General features: G+C 41.1%; 1 protein-coding gene across 8 annotated transcripts in view; it reads left to right on the top strand.

Annotated features, from left to right (window-relative positions):
• RASGRP3 (RAS guanyl releasing protein 3) overlaps positions 1–23,336 on the top strand; it is a 136,826-nt gene that overhangs the window by 5,456 nt on the left and 108,034 nt on the right. Inside the window, exon 1 of one of the 8 annotated variants that reach the window (XM_070069711.1) lies at positions 18,060–22,170. The exons of 6 other annotated variants lie outside the window; for them this stretch is intronic. The gene's annotated coding sequence lies outside the window, so the exon portion shown is untranslated. Of the gene's footprint in view, positions 1–18,059; positions 22,171–23,336 lie in introns of those variants that run through there. One more of the 8 variants, XM_070069716.1, reaches the window with a different exon arrangement.

Below are 23,336 nucleotides of genomic sequence, written 5' to 3'. Positions count from 1 at the left end.
TTGCTGTGATTTCAGTTTAGCAGCAATGGACAGAGGCTGGCGGGGCGGGGTGGGGGGGGGGACACAACAAAAACTCTAAGGAATTCATGATTGGCTGTTCAGTTTCCATGCCATGAGATGGGCACAGTTCATAATCCCTTAGAAGAAAATGAGGGATGGGGCGCTGTACCTGAGGTGCCAGCCTCCCATATGGGCTCTGGTTCACGTTCTGGCTGCTCAACTTCTGATCCAGTTCCCTGTTCCCTGCTGTGGCTTGGGAAAGCAGCAGGAGATGGCCCAAGTGCTTGGGCCCCTGCACCCATGTAAGGACCTAGAAGAAACTGCCGGTTCCTGGCTTTGCATCGGCCCAGCTGTTGTGTCTGTTTGGGGAATGAATCATGGATGGAAGAACTTTCTCTCTGTCTCTCTCTCTCTAACTCTACTTCTCAAATAAATAAATAAAAACTTCTAAAAAGAAGAAGAAGAAAAAAATGAGGGGCATGGTATAAGTTAGGAAAGAGTTAAATAAATAGGTGTTATGCTGCAGTAATATTTGGCTCTTGTAGTGACTTGTGTCCTTTATGTCTCGTTGGATACTATTAAAATTCTGTGCATGGGGAAACTAATTTTAGTGGGGAAACTAAAATCTGACAGCAGCTTTGAGTTTTGGAGGACAAAGCAGCAGCAGCACTGACTTAGCCTTAAAGGCCATGTACTGGTCAAGTTATTTTTTGTGGAGGTTTCTGGACCAGCACTGTGAGTGACATGGTTCATTACATACTTCTAGTGACCATGTTAAAAACAACAGGTATGAGGTAAATGGTTAGCCTAATGGTTAGGACACCCATTGGGACACTCTACCCCATACTGGAGTGCTTAGGGTCAAGTCCCAGCTCTTCTCCCAATTCCGGCTTCTTGCTAACATGCACCCTGGGAGGCAATAGGGAATGACTCAAATACTTGGGTCCATGTGGGAGACCTGAATCAAGTTCCAGCTCCTGGCTTTAGTCCAGTCCAGCCTGGAACACCCTGGCCACTGCAGGCATTTGAGGAGCAGAGTAGCAGAGCAGCAGTTGAGAGCTCTCTGTTTCTTTGCCCAATAAATAAATATTTTTTAAAGGTACAATGAATTTTAATAATATAGTTTATTTAACCAAATATATCAAAAACAGTATCATTTTCAACCTGCAATTAAGATAAAAAAATTTGTTAATAAAATATTTTATTTTCCTCTTTTTGTACCAAGCATTTGAAATCCAGTATGTGTTTTATGTTTATTGCACATCTCACTTTGGACCAACTTCACTTCAAATGCTCAGTAGCTTCAGTTTGACTGGTGGCTACTGTACTGGATGGTGCAAATCTAAACAGAAAAGTTGTCATTTTACCCACAGTTACATACATAACATTTGAATTCTGGTTGTGAGATGCTACTATTTATTTGGGAGTTACATTATTCTCCATTCTGATGGATTCAAGTCTTAACAATTATTAACTAAACTGAATAATCAAAAAGCAAGCAAAGAATTGGCAGATTTTGAGATTTGGCTTTTAGAACAATACAAGTGTTCATTTAGGCTGGGTAACTATGGGTTTCTCAATTGAGAATAAGGCAAGATAAACATTGGAGTCTTAATCATGCATGAAACTTAGTATGAAGGAAGAAATCTTCAGCAATAAAAGCACACATGCAGTTCTAACACTGAGACCCTTTCCTGACATCTTTTCTGCATTTTGCCTTGTCTTATGTAAAGGGTAGGAAGTACGCTTCAATAGTCGTGTATAACTACAATGCCTCAGGGACTCGCATGCTGGTCAGCTGGAGTGATAAAGATAGTTCTATGAACTAAATATGGAGATACAAAAATAGAACTGGTGGAAGTGGACAGAACTGCAAGACACTGTAGGTTCTCATGGCTCTGCCAATTGCAGAGACCTGGAAAGACCGGCTTCTGAAGTCCTGGCAATGAGTTGCAGCCAACTGGAGCAATCATATTTTGGGTTCATTTCTTATTCCATGAGGGTTTGATTATAAAGGTAGATTTAAAGCAGTCAGAAAATTCTAAAATCAAAATAAAAGTTAAAGACATTTGAAATCTAAATAATGACCATTCATTGCATGATTTACGAATTGGTAACACTCCAAAAGCTTGTTTTTAATTTTCTTGGCTCTCTGAATTCACTTTCCATTCTCCCCAAAGAAACAAAGTTATAAATAGTGACTGGGTACGTGCACCTAAAATGTAATATGTCCACAATGAAGTTACTCCAATGTATTCAGAAGGTATTATCATTTGTATTAAATTATGTTTTATACATTTGTATTAATAAGTAAATCAGTACAAAGAATTTATAATGGGATAGTATTAATATATTAATACATTATGCAGATATGAATATGTTAAGAATTATACTACATTAATTAGCACAGTAATAACTAACAAAAACAAAGAATATACTTCCTCAACTCACAATCACCTTTTTTTGCAAATTGTTTCCCAGGTTTTTATTTCTTTTTTTTAACTTTTATTTAATAAATATAAATTTCCAAAGTACAGTTTATGGATTACAATGGGTTCCCCCCCATAACTTCCTTCCCACCCGCAACCCTCCCATCTCCCGCTCCCTCTCCCATTCCATTCACATCAAGATTCATTTTCAACTCACAATCACCTTTTATCCAAAGCAACAGACACTGCTAGAGGCTCCAGGACGTGCCACATGCTGTATTGAGTTTGGGGACAGGCATGAGAGATAACCATATTTATTTTGTCTGTTAAAATTGCTAGGAAAGCAAAATTACTAAAGAAGAATAATGAAATAGACATAATTCTTTCTTAACGGGACTACTTTATCTAAGTGACTCTGCGGTTGAGAGACCTTTCTTTAGACTTACATTTAAGTTTGCTCCCAAACTTTGTATTTGCCTTTTTAAGGACAAAACACCCTAACACTGCTTTCATTGTGTAGCTAAAGTCAGACCTTTTTGGATTCCCACATGCGGCAAGGTTTTCCTGAAGTAACAGCTAGCTGAGAGGTAGAAGCAAAGAAGATGGAGAGAGGCCTGTGAGAAAGAGAGTGGTGCAACATTGCTCATTTCTCTTGGGGGGAAGGGCAGGGAGGACTTGGGGCTTCGAGAAATGATCCTGGGGCAGGCACTTAGCCCTGTGTTTGATTTCTGCATTTCTTATCAGAGGACCTAATTCCTGGTTGTGACTTCTGACTCCAGCTTCCTTCAGTGGAGTCCCTGGGATGTCACAGTGATGGTTCAAGTAACTGGGCTCCTGCCAACCATGTGGGAAACCTGGACTGAGTTCCTGGCTCCTAGCTTACACCCTGACCTACTCCTGGGGCATTGTGTGCATCTGAGGAATGAGCCAGTGGATGAGAGTGTACTCCCTCTCTCATCTCTCTCTGCCTCCCAAACAAATAGTTTTGAAGAAAGATCTTCTGAGGCCTCTGGGGCAATGAAAAGGAGGGGGAGGCAGTGCATGCAACGAGCCTTCAAATGTCAAACGTGCTTTTTAAGTCAGTTTTTTTTTTTTAATCTTAGGAAATGCCATTAACTGTTGGATTTTGCAGATATTACCTTTTTTTTTTTTTAAATCACAAGCTAATGAGGAAGGATTGATGAGGTCAGACATCAACTGAACTTCAGACAAGGTTAAGACATCTGGGTTGAGGGGTGCAGCTGCTTGGTTTCACAAAGTAATAACAGTGTTCACAAAATAACAATAGTGTGTTGAGATTATGTTTGTAGCCCTAAGAATAGCAGTCTAGGCCAAGAGAACAATCTCATTGGGAACCCCATCATGTAATTTCTTATGTCTAGGAACCAGACTCTTTTTTTTTTTAAGATTTATGTATTTATTTGAGAGGTAGAGTCACAGACAAAAGGTTACAAAGAGAAAGGTCATCCATTTGCTGCTTCACTCCCCAAATGACCAAATGTCTGGAGCTGAGCCAGGTGCTTCCTCCAGGTCTGCCACGCAGGTGCAGGGGCCCAAGCACTTGGCCCATCTTCAGCTTTCCCAGGCCATTAGCAGGGAGCTGGATTGAAAGTGGAGCAGCCGGGATGGGAACCAGTGCCCATAAGGGATGCCTGCACCATAGGCAGCGGCTTTACCCACCATGCCACATTGCCGGTCCCAGAACTTTTTCCACTGGTAGTGGAGACACAGTGACAAAAACAGGATAGGGCAGCTGAGCTGTGTGCTGCTCAAACAGTGTGCTCGCACTGCAGGGTGCATGTCTGTGTTTCTATCTCAGGAGCTCCCACCAGCTCACTTAGTTCATCCTTCTTCGGTATCCTCTCTCTCAATTTCTTTTGCTTCTACAATATTTTCTTCAAAATACCCACATTTCTCTTTTGCCATGAAAACTATTGCCCCACCTGCCTAAACCTCCTGCCCCTCCAGTCACCCACTTGGATCACCCAGTGTCACAGCTGGAATTCTCCGTGTGCATCTGTCACGGACCACCTTGATTTCCTCACTTCTCTTGCAGATTTTCAGCACATAAATTCTGATGCTCTCTTTTCCCCCACTCCACTAGAAACTAGAAAATCAGAGACTCTAAATAATGAACAGTCCCTTTTCAGCTTTTCTACTCCTCTTCCCAGTCCCATTTCATAGCCTAACTTTTTCCTTTCTCTATTGAATTCTGAAATACTGCAAGTTCCTTTGGATCTTCCCATCTTCGTGAGCATTATTTCCCTCTGCTTTTAAAAGTAACAATTTAGGGGCCAGCGCTGTGGTGCAGCGGGTTAACGTCCTGGCCTGAAGTGCTGGCATCCCATATGGGTGCCGGTTCTAGTCCTGGCTGCTCCACTTCCAATCCAGCTCTCTGCTATGGCCTGGGAAAGCAGTGGAGGATGACCCAGGTCCTTGGGCCTCTGCACCCGCGTGGGAGACCCAGAGGAAACTCTTGGCTCCTGGCACAGCTCTGGTCATTGCAGCCAACTGGGGAGTAAACCATCAGATGGAAGACTTCTCTCTCTCTCTCAACCTCTCCTCTCTCTGTGTAACTCTGACTTTCAAATAAATAATAAAATAAATCTTAAAAAAAAAAAAAAAGTAACACTTTAGTACAGGTTTCTGTTTTCTAGCTCCCTCCTAATTCTTTCTCCCCATGAGAACTTGCTCATGGCACCAATCTGTAAAGAACTCTGATTTTGCTTATGGAGCTCTGAGTTCTAGAACTGTACCCTATATTCTAGGACAAGGTGTCTAATTGTCAGCACTGTGTTTTTCCTTGATGTTCCATCATCACCTAAAACTGATCACGTATAAGATAAAAGTTCTGCCCTCTTCCCTTAGCTACTCCGCCTCTGGTATCATTTCCTGTAATGGCGACATCATCCCATCCAGGTTCGAACCGTCTTGTCCTCCATTGTATCCTTCGCCTTCCTGTAACCCAATTGATTTTTCCTGTTAAATATGTCTCACATCCGTTCCTCCCTTCCCATCACTACTGCTTCCGTTCTTGTTTCTTAAACTATTCATAGACTCTCTCAGTAACCCTAGAGGTGGTTTCCTTCCCTTAGGGGCTTCCCATACACTCAACCTTCCATCCTTCTGCAAGTATAATGTCTAGGAACTGCCCGGGATCTTAGCCAGAGTGCAAGGAACAGAAATACATTCAAAGTGGTTATGGTTGTTATAAGAAAAAGTATGTCTCATGAAAATGCAAGAAGTGAAGTTGAGACAAGGCAAGCATCTCTCTCCAGAAACCAGTTTTTAGCAAAGAGAAGACTGAATTGGGACTGGAAAACTGTCTACTGCACTATACATTTAAGTCTTAAAGAATCCCCCTGCCCCACCCCGACCCTATTCTGACTTCCCTTTCCCTCTCTCTCTCTCTCTCTCTGGTCCTAACCGATATGCCTGCTAACTAGCCTTCAATGTGTCCCACACTTTCCCTGGCCACAGTTTTCCCTGTGATGATCTGGCCAGCTAGGTCTATGCCTCCCTCCTTTCTCTAAACCTAAACTTGCCCTTCTAGACGAAGCACAATCTGCCTTCTTTGATGAAGCCCTCACCAATTTTCAGTGAGTTTGCCCTCTTCAAAAATACTTTAACATACATACATTCAAAAATACTATAACACATATACCGTGTAATGCTAAACAAATGTTTATATATGAAGATCTCTGCATACTTTAAGATTTTTATTCATTCATTCATTAAACATAAGTTTAGAAAGTTGGTATGTGTACTCCCTTATACCAGGTACTCTAGGAGAAGGAAAAAAATTAAGACATAGTTTAGGATTTCAAATTGTACCTGGATAACACTTGGTTTGTGTCTAAATCCCTATCTCAGCCCAAATAGTCTGTAACCCTGTCATTCCTGATAAGTAGTCGTATATTTTTTCGCAGCCAATTTTTCATCATTGTGGGGATTCATTCTTTAGGGCTATGACATTGCTTTTTTAAACACCTACTTTTTACCTATCTCCATATATATATATATTCATATATATATTTATCCTCATATTACATTATGCTATATATGAGGGGGCCTTCATATGGTTCATGAAAAATATTAATTATCTTTAATTCTGTTTCCCTGAATTTTTAAAAGCAACATCATCAATATGATGGAATATTGTGCAGCCATCTGCAAAAATTATGTTTTGGGAAGACTGTTTAATGGCATTGGACTCTTTAAGGATATTTAATGACATTTGCAATGTTTATGATATAAGGTAAACTACAAAAGACATCATGACTTTTAGAAGAAACAGGAGATATGTTTTATTAGTTACCTATTTCTATGTAATAAATCAAGTGCCTTTAAACAGCAGTAATCATTTATTACCTCTCAGAATTTCTGTGGTCGATGGAGGAGTGTTTCTCCTACTCATGAGATGCAGCCAGTTGTCACTTGGGGCTAGCAACATCTGAAACTCAACAGTGACTAGATGAACTCCCTCTGTTTTCTTTTTGTTCCCTAGCTTTATTAAATATAAAAGACAAAAATCATATATCTTTATGTTATGAATCATGATGTTTTGATATATATATGCATTATGTAGTAATTAAATCAAGATATTTATCACTCACGTAACCTTTTGTGGTAAGAACATTTAACAACAGTTTTCAAGCATACCACACCTTAGTATTGCTAAAGCCACCGTGGTACATGATCCATCTCCAGGACCTACAAATCCTAACTGAAACTTCCTCCCTTTACGAAGACCTCCTCCTTTCCCTCCCACCTCCTCAGCCTCTGGCAACCACAATTCTGTATCAATTCAACTTTTTAGTAATAGTCTTCCAAAGCTTCATGGAAAAGGGGTATTATGAAAAATTTGCATGGATTTCAAATTTTTTCCAAAAATTAGCCTTTTATTTTATTTTAAAATTTTAAAAATGTTTTAAATTATTAATTAATTAATCATTAATTAATTATTAATTATTTATTAAGAGGTAGAGTTACAGACAGAGAGGGAGAGATGGAAAGAAAGATCTTCCATCCACTGGTTCACTTCCCAAATGGCCACAGTGGCCAGAGCTGGGCCGATCCGAAGCTAGGAGCCAAGAGGTTCCTGCACATGGGTGCAGGGGCTCAAGCACTTGGGCCATCTTTCTGCTGCTTTCCCAGGACATAGCAGGGAGCTGGATTGAAAGTGGAACAGCCGGGACACAAACAGGCACCCATATAGGTCGCTAGTACCACAGGCATAGTCCTAACCTACTACGCCACAGCACCGGCCCCAATAAACCTGTCTTTTAATTTTACCTTCCAAGAACTTTTTGAAGTATCCCCATATAAATGATATCATGCTATAATTGTCTTTCTCTACTTGGCTGTTTCATTCAGCACAATGTCCTCCAAATTCATTCATGTTATCTCAAAGGACAAGATTTTTGAAAGGCTGAATAGTATCCATTGTGGTTCTATCACCTTTACCTATGCATCCGTCCATTCCTAGCCTGGCTATTGTGATAGTTCCCCTACAAGCGTTAGGTGTTCAGATGTCTCTGACATGCTGCTTCTATTTTCTCTAGGTATATGAGAATACTTAAAAAGTTCATGGAAAATGGAATTAAAAAATAAGTTTATTTGTTGTGACAGAATTGAAAACCATGTATAGTTCTTCTCATAATACCCATTTTCATAAACATTTTGGGCTGTGAGTTTCCTTTATAATAATTCTAATTTTTTGAGGAAACTCCATACAATTTTCTATAATAGCTATACTAATTTGCATCCCAACCAACAGTATACAAGAGTTTCTTTTTCTCTGCCTTCTCACCACCACTTGTATCTTGTCATTTTGATATTACTTGTTGTAATAGGCCATATGTGGTTATGTCTCATTGTAGATTTAATATACATTCCCCCAGTCATTAGTGATTTTGAATATTTTTTCACATAACTGTTAGCCATTTGTATTCTCTTGAGGAATATCTATTCGAATCTTTTGCCTGTTTCAAAATTAGATCATTTGCTTTATTGCTATAGAGTTGAGTTCTTTACATATTTTGGATGTTAACTTTCATCAGATATATGGTTAGCAAATATCTTCTACTATTCTAGAGATTATCTGCTCTCCGTTGATTGTTTCCTTTGTAGTACTGAAGCTCTTTAGTTTGATGCACTCTCAAGTATCTCTTGTCACTTTCGTTGCCTGTTTTAGAGTTGTAGCCAGAAATTCGTTGTCCACACTAACTCCAAGAAATTTTCCCTAAGTTTTCTTTTAGTTTCAAATCTTATATTTAAATTAATCCATTTAAGTTGATTTTTGTATATGATGTGAGAGAAGGGTCCAATATCATTTTTCTTCATTTGGATATAAAGTTTTCCCCACATTATTTCTTGAATAGACTTTCCTTTCTATTGCGTATTCTTGACAACTTTATCAAAGTTAAACTGACCTTAAATGTGTGGATTTATTTCAGGGATTTCTATTCTGTTCCTTGGTCTGTGTGTCTTTTTTTTTTTTTTTTATGCCAGTTCCATTCTGTTTTGATTATTGTGGTTTTGTAATACATAGAAGGTAACTCAAAAGGTTTGTGGGAAAATGGCATTAAAATGTAAGTTCATTTTGGTGTAAAAATGTTGAAATTGTATATATGTGAATCTTCAAAAAATTCTTTGAAAATGCACATTACAAAAAACTGCATGGATTTCAAATCTTGTATTTTAAGACGTTTACCCACAACTTTTTCAAGTTCCCTTGAGTTTTTAAATCAGGTAGTATGATACTTCCATCTTAGTTCTTTTTTTTTTTTTTTTTGAAAATTTTATTTATTTACTTGAGTGGTAGCTACAGACAGAGAGAAGGAGAGACAGAGAGAAATATCTTCCATCTATTGATGCATTCCCCAAATGGCCACAGGGATCAGAGCTGGGCCAATCCAAAGCCAGGAGCTAGGAGCTTCCTCCATTCTCCTACATGGGTGCAGGGGCCCAATACTTGGGCCATCTTCTACTTTTTTCCCAGGCCATAGCAGAGAGCTGGGTCAGAAGAGGAGGAGCAGCTGGGACATGAACCAGCACCCATGAGGGATGCAGGTGCCTCAGGTGGCGGCTTAGCCTGCTATACCACAGCACTCACCACACCAGCTTGGTTCTTATTGTTCCAGATTGCTTGGACTATTCAGGGTTTTGTGGTTCCATGTGAATTTTAGGATGACATTTGTTATTTCTCTGAAAAATATCATTGAAATTTTGATAGAGATTTCATTGAATATGTGGATCACTTTAAGTAGTATGGACATTTTAACAATATTAATTTTAAAAATCCATTTACATGGTATAGCTTTTATTTATGTTATCTTATATTTATTAATATTTTGTCATTTTTAGTGTACAATTCTTTTACCACTTTAATTAACTTTATTTTTTAGTATTTTATTTTATGTGTTACTATAAATGTGATTTCTTAATTTCTGGATAGCTCATTGTCAGTGTATAGAAATGCTAGTGATTCTTTTATGTTGACTTTGTATTCTACAACCATATTGAATTCATTTATCAGTTCAAACAGTTTTTCTGGTGAGTGTTCCTGGTTTTGAGTATTAAAGATCATATCAGCCGGCGCTGCGTCTCACTAGGCTAATCCTCTGCTTGCAGTGCTGGCAACCTAGGTTCTAGTCCCCGTTGGGGTGCCGGTTCTGTCCCAGTTGTTCCTCTTCCAGACCAGCTCTTTGCTGTGGCCCGGGAGGGCAGTGGAGGATGGCCCAGGTCCTTGGGCCCTGCACCCGCATGGGAGACCAGGAGGAAGCACCTGGCTCCTGGCTTCGGATCGGCGCAGCGTGCTGGCCATAGCGGTCATTTGGGGAGTGAACCAACAGAAGGAAGACGTTTCTCTCTCTGTCTCTCTCTCTCACTGTCTAACTCTGCCTGTCCAAAAAAAAAAAAAAATCCTATCATCTTCAAACAAGGATAATTCAACACTTTTCTTTCCAATTTGGATGACTTTTATTTCTTTTTCTTACCTAATTGTACCAACTAGAACTTCAAGTACTATCTAGAACTTCAAGTTCTAGTCTAGAAGTAATGTGGTGAGCATCCTTGACTTATTCTTGACCTTAGTATCATAATATCACAACAATTGTGATTTAGCTATGGTCTGGTCCTATCTGACCTTTATTCTGTGGACATATATTCCTTCCATAATTAATTTGTGGGAGTTCTTGTCATGAAAGGATGTTGAATGTTGTCAGATACTTTTTCTGAATCTAATGAGATGGTTATTTTTATAATCACATTTTGAACCATCCTTGCATCCCTAGAATAAATTTCACTGGATTATGGTATATGATTGTTTTACTGTGCTTGCTTTTTTTTTTTTTTTTTTTTTTTTTGACAGGCAGAGTTAGACAGTGAGAGAGAGAGACAGAGAGAAAGGTCTTCCTTCCGTTGGTTCACCCCTCAAATGGCAGCTATGGCCGGCGTGCTATGCCGATCCGAAGCCAGGAGCCAGGTGCTTTTCTTGGTCTCCCACGCGGGTGTGGAGCCCAAACACTTGGGCCATCCTCCACTGCCTTCCCGGGCCACAGCAGAGAGCTGGACTGGAAGAGGAGCATCCAAGACAGAACTGGCACCCCAACCAGGACTAGAACCTGGAGTGCCAGAGCCTCAGGCAGAGGATTAGCCTAGTGAGCCATAGCACTGGCCTACTGTGCTATTGAATTTGGCTTGATAGTGCTTTGTTGAGGATTTTTGTATCTATGTTCATCAGAGACACTGGCTTATAATCTTATTTTCTTATAGTGTCTTTTATTATCAGAGTATTACTCATCTCAAAAAATGAATGTAGAAATGCTCCCACCTATTGAATTTCTCATAAGAATTTGAGAGATTGGTGTTTCTTTCTTAGATGTTTGGTAGAATTCAACAGGGAAGTCATTCAGTCCTCACCTTTTCTATTTGGAGGTTTTTAATTACTGGTTCAATCTCCTTACTTATTGGTCTATTTAGATTGTCTACATTTACATGACTCAATCTTGGTAGGTTGTGTTTCTATAAATATACACATTTCTTCTAAGTTATCTATTTTTGGTGTATAATTTTTCATAGTAATCTTTTATGATCCTCTGTATTTCTTTTCTTTTCTTTTCTTTTTTTTATTTGATGGGTAGAGTCATAGACAGTGAGAGAGAGAGACAGAGAGAGAAACGTCTTCCTTCTGTTGGTTCACTCCCCAAATGACCGCTATGGCCAGCACGCTGCGCCGATCCGAAGCCAGGAGCCAGGTGCTTCTCCTGGTCTCCCATGCAGGTACAGGGCCCAAGCACTTGGGCCATCCTTCACTGCCCTCCTGGGTCACAGCAGAGAGCTGGTCTGGAAGAGGAGCAACCAGGACTAGAACCTGGCACCCATATGGGATGCCGGCGCCGCAGGCAGAGGATTAACCAAGTGAGCCACAGTGCCGGCCCAATCCCCTGTATTTCTATAGTATTAGTGTAATGTCCCATATTTCATGTATAATTTTTAAAATTATTTATTTGAAAGGTAAAAATGGCAAGGAAAGGGGGGGAGAGAGAGAGAGAGAGAGAGAGAGAGAGAGAAAATGAGAATGAATCTTCTATTCACTGGTTAACTCCCCAAATGCCCACAATAGCTGGGGCTGGACCAGGCTGGGAACCCCAGCTGGGTCTCCAAGGTGGTTGGCAGGAACCCAAGTACTTGGGCTGTCATCTGCTGCCTTCCTGGGTGCATTAGCAGGAAGTTAGATCAGAAATGGAGAAGCCAAAGAAAAAACTGGCACTCAAATATGGGATGTGTGCTTTTCAAGAAGCAGCTTAATGCACAATGCTGCCCCTCAGGTATAATTTTGTTAGTTTGAGTCCTTTGACTTTTTTTCTTGGCCTAGATATTATTTGTCAAATTCATTTGTCCTTCTCAAAAAACCAATTTAATTTCTTTGATCTTTTCTATTGGTTTTCTAGTTTACTTTATTTGTTTGTTATAATATTTCCTTCCTTCCACTAACTTCGGGCTTATTTTTTCACGTTCCTTGAGGTGTAAAGTTAAGATCTTTCTTTTTCCTACATGTAGGCATTTATCACTATAAAATTCCCTCTTAGAACTGATTTTTGTGGTATCCCAAAGTTTTGGTATTTTGAGTTTCCATTTTTAATTTCTAAAATAATTCTCTATTTATTTTATTTATTTGAAAGGGAAAGAGAGATTGATTGATTGATTGATTGATCTTCCATCCACTGGTTCACTGCCTAGATGTTCCAAATGGCCGGGGTTGGGTCAGGCCAAAGCCAGGAGCCTGGAACTCAGTCTATCCCATATGCATGGCAGGGATGGCAGGGACACAAGAACTTGAGTCATTACCTCCTGCCTCTCAGGGTGTGCTTTATAGTTACATAAGGCTTGCACAATATAACTGTAGTTGCACCTTATGTCTGTCTTACACTGTAACAAGTTAACATCAACTTCATACAAAAGCCACACTTGGGGCCAGCATTATAACACGATGGGTTAAGCAGCTACCTGTGATGCTGGCATCCCATATGAGTGCCGTTTCGAGTCTTAGCTGCTCCATTTCTAATGTAGTCCCCTGAAAATATGCCTGGGAAAATAGTGGAAGATGGCCCAAGTGCTTGGGCCCCTGCCACCTGTGTGGGAAACCCCAATGGAGTTTCAGGTTCCTGGCTTTGGCCTGGCCCAGCCATGGCCATTGTAGCCATTTGGGGAGTGAACCAGAGGATAGAAGATCTCTGTCTCCCTGTATCTCTCCCCTCTCTCTGTAACTCCCCCTTTCAAATGAGTAAATACATCTTAAAAATATCTATACTCTTTACTTTTCCTCTACTTACATTTACATCATTAATGTCAGAATTTACATGTTTATATTAGTATCCTTTAACAAATGATGGTAGCTATGGTTATTTTTAACCCTTACTCATTATACTGGAGTTGCAAGTGATTTATACAGTGTCATTACAGTAGTAGAGTACAGAGGGTCCATGACTTATGATGATTTGACTTAAAATTGTTTAAACTTTATGGTGGTGTGAAAGTAATACACATTCAACAGGCAAGTATACCTTGAATTTTGACTTTTGATTTTTTCCCGGGCTTGCAATATGTTGTACAATACTCTCTGGTGATGCTGGGTGGCAGCAGTGACCAATCACTCCCAGTCATCCACACAGCCATGAGGGTAAGCAACTGATAATTTAGAGTGTATTGTGTTAACTATGTAGGTTAAGTGTATTAAATGCATCTTTTTCATTTTATTTGAAAGGCAAAGGGATAGGGACAGAGACAGAGACACAGACAAGAGAGAAATCTTGTATTTGCTAGTTCACTCCCTGAATGCCCACACCATCTAGAAATTGGCCCAGGACAAAGCCAGGGAGATTGAGTCCATCTGGGACTCAAGTACCTTAAAAATTATTTATTTACTTGAAAGAGTTACACAGAGAGAGAGAGAGAGACAGAGAGGGAGAGAGAGCGGTCTTCCATCCACTGGCCCACTCCTAAGATTGCCAAAATGGCTGGGGCTGGGCTAGGGCAAAGCCGGGAGCCAGAATCTTCTTCCTGATCTCCCAAGTGGGTGGCAGGGACCCAAACACTTGGGCCAGCTTCCACTGATTTTCCCAGGCCATTAGTGGGGAGCTTGATTGGAAATGGAGCAGCCAAGATTCGAACCAGTACCCATATGGAATACTGGCATCGCAGGCAAGAGGCTTTACCCACTATGCCACAACACCATCCCCCTCAAATATCTTTTTAAGAAAAGATTTATTGGGGGCCGGCGCTATGGCGCAGCAGGTAAAAGCCCTGGCCTGAAGTGCGGGCATCCCACGTGGGTGCCAGTTCTAGTCCCAGTTGCTCCTCTTCCCATCCAGCTCTCTGCTGTGGCCTGAGAAGACAGTGGAGGATGGCCCAAGTCCTTGGCCCCTTGCACCCACATGGGAGACCCAGAAGACGCTCCTGGCTTCTGGCTTCGGATTGGCACAGTTCTGGCTGTTGCAGATACCTGGGGAGTGAACCAGCGGATGGAAGACCTTTCTCTCTGTCTCTACCTCTTTCTGTAACTCTTTCAAATAAATAAAATAAATCTTTAAAAATAGAAAAAAATTATTGATTTACTTGAAAGGCAGAGAGAGAGAGAGAGAATCGATCTCCCATCCACTGGCTCATTACTCAGATAGCTGTATTGGCCATTGTTGGGCTAGGCTGAAGCCAGGAGCCTGGAACTTCATCATATAGGATGCCAGCATCATAGGCAGCAGTTTAATTTACTGTGCTACAATGACAGTCCTTCAAATACTTTTTTAAAAATATTGATTTATTTGAGCCGGTGCCGCAGCTCACTAGGCTAATCCTCCGCCTACAGTGCCGGCACACCAGGTTCTAGTCCTGGTCAGGGCGCCGGATTCTGTCCTGGTTGCTCCTCTTCCTGTCCAGCTCTCTGCTGTGGCCCCGGTAGTGGAGTGGAGGATGGCCCAAGTGCTTGGGCCCTGTACCCACATGGGAGACCAAGAAAAGCACCTGGCTCCTGCCTTCAGATCAGTGCGGTGCACCGGCCGCAGCACGCTGGCCACAGCGGCCATTGGAGGGTGAACCAACAGAAAAAAAAGGAAGACCTTTCTCTCTGTCTCTCACACTGTCCACTTTGCCTATCAAAAAAAAATATATTGACTTATTTGAAAGACAAGAAAAAGACAAAGAGATCTTCCCATCACTGGCTCACTACCAAAATGTCTGCAACAACTGGGTTGGGACCAGCTGGAAGCCAGGAATAAGGAATTCTATGCCAATGTCACAAGTGGTATTAACTTACTGTGCCACATCCAGGGTACCACCAACTCTGGGACTCAAGTGATTGAACCATCATCTGCTTTCACCAAGAATGCACATTAGGGGCTGGTGCCGTGGCGCAGTGGGTTAATCCTCAGCCTGCCGCACCAGCATCCCATATGGATGCCAGTTCTAGTCCCGGCTGCCTTTCTTCCAATCCAGCTCTCTTCTGTGGCCTGGGAAAGCAATAGAAGATGGCCCAAGTCCTTGGGCCCCTGCACCCACATGGGAGACCCAGAAGAAGCTCCTGGCTCCTGGCTTTGGATCAGTCCAGCTCCGGCTGTTGCGGCCATTTCAGGAGTGAACCAACAGAAGGAAGACCTTTCTCTCTGTCTCTGCCTCTCTCTGTAACTCTACCTCTCAAATAAATAAATGTTTAAAAAAAAAAAAAAGAACGCACCTTAGCAGGAAGCTGGATCAGATGGGTAGCTGAGACTCAAACTAGGCATTCTGATGTGGGATGCCAGTATCCCAAGAGGCAACTTAAACTACAATGTCAAATACTGCCCAAATGCATTTTTTACTTACAATATTTTCAACTTAAGATAGGTTTATCAAGATATAACCCCATTATAAGTCAAGGAGTATCTATATTATGAATCTGACTGTGAATATACTTGTACCAGTTTTATACCTTTATGTTTTTATGTAGTTAATCAGAATAATTTCATTTCAACTTGGAGAACTCCCTTTATGATTTAAGGCATATCGAGTGGTGATAAACAAGTTTTTAGATGGGAAGTTCCTTACATGTCCTTCATTTCTGAAGAATAGGCTTGCCAGGTATAGTATTCTTGGCTGGAAAGTGTTTTTGTATAAATGATCCTCTCCCCACCTCCCCTAGCCTGTAAAGTTCTGTAGGTAGTCTCATGAGGATTCTCCTGTCTGTGATAAATTGCTTTTTTTCCCTTGTTGTGTTCAAAATTCTCTTTGTCTTTGGTTTTTGAGAATTTGATAATGTTTCTCCATGAAAGGTTCTTTGCACTTCATGGATCTAGCTATTCATTTACCTTCTTAGATTTGTAGTTTTTCTTTATTTTATTTTTTTGACAGGCAGAGTTAGACAGTGAGAGATAAAGAGACAGAGAGAAAGGTCTTCCTTCTGGGTCTTCCTTCCATTGGTTCACCCCCCCAAGTGGCCACCACGGCCAGCACTGCGCTGATCTGAAGGCAGGAGCCAGGTGCTTCTCGTGGTCTCCCATGGGGTGCAGGGCCCAAGCACCTGGGCCATCCTCCACTGCACTCCCTGGCCACAGCAGAGAGCTGGCCTGGAAGAGGGGCAACCGGGACAGAATCCGGCGTCCTGACCGGAACTAGAACCCGGTGTGCCGGCGCTGTAGGCGGAGGATTAGCCTAGTGAGCCGCTGCGCCGGCCATAGTTTTTCTTTCATTACTTCTTCAAATGAGCTTTCTGCCTTTTTCTTTCTCTGTTTCTTCTGTGAATCCCATAACATATACTGGATTTCTTGATGGAATCAAGAATATTCACTTTTATTCATTTTTTTCCTTTTAGTTTCTCTTAGTATTTCATGTAAGCTGTCTTTGTGCTCACTGATTTTTCTGCTTAATAGAATCTCCTGTTAAACCTCTCTGATGAAATTTTCTGTTCAGTCATTGTGTTCTCTTGCTCCAGAATTTCTGTTTGACTTTTTTTTAATGGTTTCTATTTTTTTGAACTTTTACTTTTATTTGTGTATTATTGTCCTGATTTAATTTTGTCACCTTTCTGTGTCTTCTGGCTTACTGAACTTTTTTCTTTTTTTAAGATTTATTTGTTTATTTGTAAGTCAGAGTTACACAGAGACAGGAGAGGCAGAGAGAGAGGTGTCTTGCATCCACTGGTTCACTCCCCAATTGGCCGCAATGGCCTGTCCTGATCCAAAGCAAGGAGCCTCTTCCAGGTCTCCCACGTGGGTGCAGGGGCCCAAGGACTTGGGCCATCTTCCACTGCTTTTCCAGGCCATAGCAGAGAGCTGGATCGGAAGCGGAGCAGCCATTGCCAGCGCCCATATGGGATGCTGGCAATACAACCAGTGGCTTTACCCATTATGCCACAGCACCTGCCCCTTGAACTTCTTTGAGATGAATTCTTGGAATTTTTTGAGGCATTTCATTTATCTTAATTTCTTTTGGCTCAGTTACTTATGCTTTATTTTGTTGTTTTGTGATGCCTTGTTTCCCTGATTGGTTCTGATCCTTGTGGGCATATGTTGATGTTTTCATATTTGAAGAAGTAAACAGCTATTCCAACTGTTTCATATTTTTGTATGGAAATCTCTTAAATAGTCCATCCAGAGATTCTAGATAGGCTATTTGGTGGGTTCTTGGAATGAGCTTGCTTTTAGAGTCCTTGAGCAAGCTGGATGGGTGCCTGGGTCGGTGGGTGGGAAAGTCGAGGGCTTGGATCTGCTTGGCCTAGATCCTGGGTCCTTTAGGGTTCAAATGGTGCTAGGATGGAGCTTGATCCTGAGTCCTTGGAGGCCCACGTATGCATGTCTGTGGCATCTGGCATGACACTGAGGCTCCCTAGAGGAGAGCTTGACTCTGATGAGAGTGGTCAGCCTAGGGATATGGGGCTGGCCTGTTGCTAGGGTGGACCTGATACCTGGACCATAGGGCTTGGAGATTAGGGCATGGGGGCTTGGTCCAGGAGGCTCCAGCTGTGGGTGCTGGCCTGGAGCATACGGTTGTGAGGGAAGCTGTGGTGCTGGACTTCACTGAGGCAGGCCTCTCTCAGGGTAGGGCTATGTAGTTAAGCCTTCTTTACTATTTCCCTATCCTTTTCTCTCTCCCTCTCCCACGAGGAGGGTGTCTCTCTCTGTGCTTTGCTGCCAGTTCTTAGGGGAGCGATGATACACATAATGTAAGAATGTCCTTCTACTCACTTCATTACAGCTTCCCTTGTTTCTATACTAGACCCAGGTGCTCTCACCTGAATTCCTTGGCTTTTTGTGAAGGTATTTTCATGGATAGAGGAGAGCTGATCAAACTGAAGTTTCTTCGAGGTGGGGGGTACATATGCTGAGAAGTCCTATTCTGCCATCTTGCTGACATCTATTTGTGAGGTGACTCACATATATGGCTGGAAAGGTGGAGCCAGTTGTTGGTTGGGAGCCTCAGACCTTCTCTTCGTGGGATTGCTTATGGGGCTGGTAGACCGACTTCATGACATGGCATCCAACTTCTCTAAGAGTATGGGATTCAAGAAACCAAGGTGAAAATTGTGATGGCTTTTTTGATCTTGCCTTAGAAGTTATACATCATCATTTTCCTTGTATCCTATTGGTCACTCAGGGCAACCTGTGGTTCAGTGTTGATTGATTATTAAAGGTGTATTCACAATAGTAATGTAGTAGACTCACTCTCTATCCCTCAAGTAGATTTAGACAGGGCTGGGGTGAGAAATCATGTGTTTTGATTCTTAGTCTTGTGCTTTAGCATTCAAGTGATCATGACAAGATCACAAATTCCTAGATAATTAGCCTTGGAAAAGCTATTTGGAGAGACGTTGCTTTCAGGCGATGAATTGAGTTAGTGTTCATAGTTTCCTAGTGTCTCACCCACAGTTCTCTGCACATCACCCTCAACACGTGTAAAATCAATAGAGGCTGGGAAAGTGGTGCCAAGTGCACACAGCCTGGAGGAGCCACATGGCCTCCTTTTGGAAAACAAGTAAAGAATTAACTTCTGGGAAGAAACTTCCATCTGTTTTCCCGATAAGATTGATTGAAACCATCTATGCAGTTTTGCAGACTCCATGAAATAACAGATGAATTTTAATGTCTGGCCTGGTTGAGTTCAGTTCAAAATTCTCAGTGGAGTTCTAGTTTCGCCATGCAGGGGCCGACTCTTACCTTCAGGCCTCCTGAAGAAACTAAGAGTTAAGAGATCCCAGACATTAGCCCCACACTTCCCTGACTGTCTCACTTTAAACAGGAAGTGCTACATCATTTTCAATCTACCAGCTGGGTATCCATGTGACAATTTCACATGAATTTCATTTCACAAGAGTTTTGCTGAGATTATAGCATGAAAACATTATTTCTCCTTGCCAGTTCTCTTTGTCTCCTCTCCATTTCTCCCACTTTCTCTTCTCCCCACCAAGTCAGTTTTCTTTGTTATTTTTGGTGTGAAGAACTTTCCTTCAATAAATTTCAAGGCTCCAGAAAAGCAGTCAAAACAGGTTGAGTTGGGGAGGGATATCAGATCATCCTATCTAAACACATACAGCTGTATATCCATGGAACCAAATTGATAAAAGATGTGTCCATATTTTTATATTTTTGTTTGCTATTTAAAGATGGTCTTTTTTTTTTTTTTTTTTTGGACAGGTAGAGTGGGCAGTGAAAGAGAGAGACAAGAGAGAAAGGTCTTCCTTTTGCCATTGGTTCAGTTCAAAATTCTCAATGGAGTTCTAGTTTCGCCATGCAGGGGCCGACTCTTACCTTCAGGCCTCCTGAAGAAACTAAGAGTTAAGAGATCTCAGACATTAGCCTCACACTTCCCTGACTGTCTCACTTTAAGTAGGAAGTGCTACATCATTTTCACTGCGGCCAGCATCGCGCTGATCCAAAGGCAGGAGCCAGGTGCTTCTCCTGGTCTCCCATGGGGTGCGGGGCCCAAGCACCTGGGCCATCCTCCACTGCACTCCCGGGCCATAGCAGAGAGCTGGCCTGGAAGAAGGGCAACCAGGACAGAATCTGGCGCCCCGACCGGGACTAGAACCCCGTGTGCTTGCGCTGCAAGGTGGAGGATTAGCCTACTGAGCAGCGGCGCCAGCCTTAAAGATGGTCTTTACATTTTAATGGTAAGTTTAGCCAGTCTACACTATAGATATTGACTATTAAAGCTATTATTTTTCTTTTCTATTTATTATTCTTTTAATTAATTTTCTCTTCTTTCCTACCTTCTTTGGATTTTTTAAGTTTTCTTTATCCCTAATTTTTCCCTCTAGTGATTTGGAAATTATATAACCTTTTTTTTTTCTTGTTTCAGTGGGTATACATTAAAATTTTAAGTACGTACATCTTTTATGTTGCTACTCTTGAAACTTTTGGTTCCACTTTTTTAAACAATGGCTTTGTTGAACTATAGTTTATGTGATACACACCAAGTTTAAAGTATACAGTGTGATGCTGTGACACATATATACAGCTATGAAACTGTTACTAACAATAAAAAGTTCCATTTTCTAAAACAAGTTGATATAATTCCTATGCAAAAATAACTGATTGTATATTACCAAAGTATACTATTTTTTGTGAAATCATTTTACTTAATGAATTCTGTAGCTTCTGCACAGAAATAACTATAGTAATCACCATTCATCAAAGTCCACTAGGAATTGTGCTTAAGGCTTACTTTTTTTTACTGTTCATAATTTTTAATTATAGAATCAATACAGATTTGTTATAAATAAGAGTACTCAATACTAAAATAAATCATATAAAGAAGATAAGAATCTCTATTATTTAAAGATTTGTTCATTTGAAAGGCAGAGTGACACAGAGAGAGGGAAGATATAGCAAGAGATGTCTTATATTTCCTAGTTCACTCCTCAGATGCCCACAGCTAGAGTTAGGCCAGGAGCTTCTTTTGGGTCTCTCACATGAGTGGCAGGAACTCAAATATTTAGGCCATCATTTGCAGTCTCCCAGGCATATTAGCAGCAAGCTAGGTCGGAAATGCAGAGTAAACAGTACTATGGCACAAGATGTGGGTGTCCCAAGTGGTAGCTTAACCCACTGCACCACATGCCTGTCCTGGAACCTCATTTTTTTCTTGTGTGAATATATATTTATTATTTGTTCTTATTGCAAATAATTTCTATGCATTTGAAAACATTACTATAATAAAAAATAGGGCTAAATTCATATGTTTCTTCTGCTCACCTTTTCACTTTCTACATCAAGGCCATTGTCCCATCCCATTTCATCTTTTTATGGCTGTATGATGTATATAGCGTTGAATGCTCCATTGTGATAACTTTGATCATTCGGTCCTTATTTTTTTTTTTAAAGATTTATTTGAGAGGCATAATTACAGAGAGGGAAAGACAGAGAGAAAGATCTTCCATCTGTTGATTCTCTTCCCAAATGGTTGCAATGGCCAGAGCTGGAATAATCCACAGTCAGGAGACAGGAGCTTCCTCTATGTCTCCCACATGGGTTCAGGGGTCCAAGCACTTGAGCCATCCTCCACTGCTTTCTCAGGTGCATTAGCAGGGAGCTGGATCAGAAGTAGAACAGCTGGGAGTCAAACCAGCACCCATTTGGGATGCCAGCATTGCAGGCAGCAGCTCAACTGGCTATGCCACAGTGCTGGCTCCAATCTGTCCTTATTTTCTTGATGTTACAAATGTCACGTTGAACTTGTCTTACAGATATCCTAATTCACTTATTGAATACTTTTATAGGATAAAATCCTGATGTGGGGTGCATTATTTCTGATTCATTCAACCATTATTTGAGTCGGATATTATTTCTCTATTACAAATGTGGACTTTTATTCATTAGAGGCTAAAGTGACTCAGATTCTAAGTGACTGAGTAAGGAATGAAAATCCTGGTTTCCCATCCTCATATGTGTAGTATTCTCCCTAGTTACCACTCTGCTTCGACTAGTTTGAGAAATGGTGCAAAAAGAAAAATTGATTCATGATGCAACTGTCAGGAGAGTTACTGGGAATTTTAGATAATGGTAGCCTGTGGATGTAGAATGCAGGGCACATATCTCAGGCAATTTTTGTTTTCTCCTGGCCCTTCAACTAATGTGAGAGCAGAGGGTCTATTTATAGTAGGTTACCCTTGAGCACCCTAGAGAGGTTGCAAAAGAGCTGTTGATCACAGGCAGCTAGAAACTGCATGCCTCCTTTTTTATCCTGAAGGAAAGGACACGGACCATCTGGGCCAGTAAGTTGGGTCCAAAGTTGGACTTACATTTATTTTACTTAATAAATATATTTTTAAATAATACAAATTCAATTTTTGTTGGTTGAGTGCCATTTTTAATGCAGCAGGAGTCCACGCATTTCTTGTAATTCTTTAATGAGAGACTTTCTAAAACAAAGAATGCTTTGGTACTGTGAACAAATTTTCCTTATTTTATGCTGATTATAATTTATTTTTTCTTTTCTGAAAGCCAGCAACCCTGTGCGCAGCTGCTTGAGTCTTAGAGTGTGTTGGCTGGCTTAGCCCTATCAGATAACAGTAACATGGAATGTATATGCTGTTAGAAATACAGACCAATATATCCAGGCTCTCCCTCTGAAGTCCCAGACCAAACGGTATGGTGAAGCAATGTAATTCAGAAGGGGTGGTTTTAGTTAAGTCCTACGTGGGGAGGAGAACAGCTGCAGACGTTCAGTGCTCCTCAGCTGTGTGTTTATACTGTGGACCCTATTCCTGTGTTAAATGGCATGTGGAGGAGCTGGCTCCCTAGTCACCACAGTCACAATCTAGCCAGTGAGACAGAAACAAGTGGGGCAGAGACTGACCCTGTTTCTCACCAGCACCATTGCTAGGGGGCAGACATTTGACCCAGCAGTTAAGATGCCACTAAGGATGCCTGCACTCTGGCTACACTCCCGATTCAGGCTTTTAGCTAATGTGCACTCTGGGATGCAGCACGATGCTTAAGTACTTGAGTCCCTGCCAACCACATGGGAGGCTGGGATAGAGTTCTGGGCTCCTGGCCTCAGGCTGGCCCAGACTCTGCTGTTGTAGGTATTTGGGGGAATGAACCAGTGAATGGAAAAATCTTTCTGTCTCTATTTGTCTTGCTGTCTACCTTTCAAATAAAATGAAAATAAATAAATAAAAATTAAAATGTTTTCAGTCCAATCTAATATTTGTATTCTTTAATGGAATATCATTTTTCACATTTGCTCATAAAATATTGTTTTTAACCAACCAGCAATTGATTCCATGACAGGAATGGTCTTTGGAATTTACAGAAGCTATGATGTGTGCAGTTAACAAGGATTAACTGAGGGCAAATAAATTCCAAATTTTAACCTTGAAAAATTTAGTTAATTGGGCTTAAGATGCTTTGTTTAAAAAATACTATGTTGAAGCAA

Source organism: Oryctolagus cuniculus, chromosome 2, assembly GCF_964237555.1.
Source record: "Oryctolagus cuniculus chromosome 2, mOryCun1.1, whole genome shotgun sequence".
NCBI lineage: Eukaryota > Metazoa > Chordata > Mammalia > Lagomorpha > Leporidae > Oryctolagus > Oryctolagus cuniculus.
Note: the sequence above shows the minus strand (reverse complement) of the source record. Positions and strands in the feature narration are given on the sequence as shown.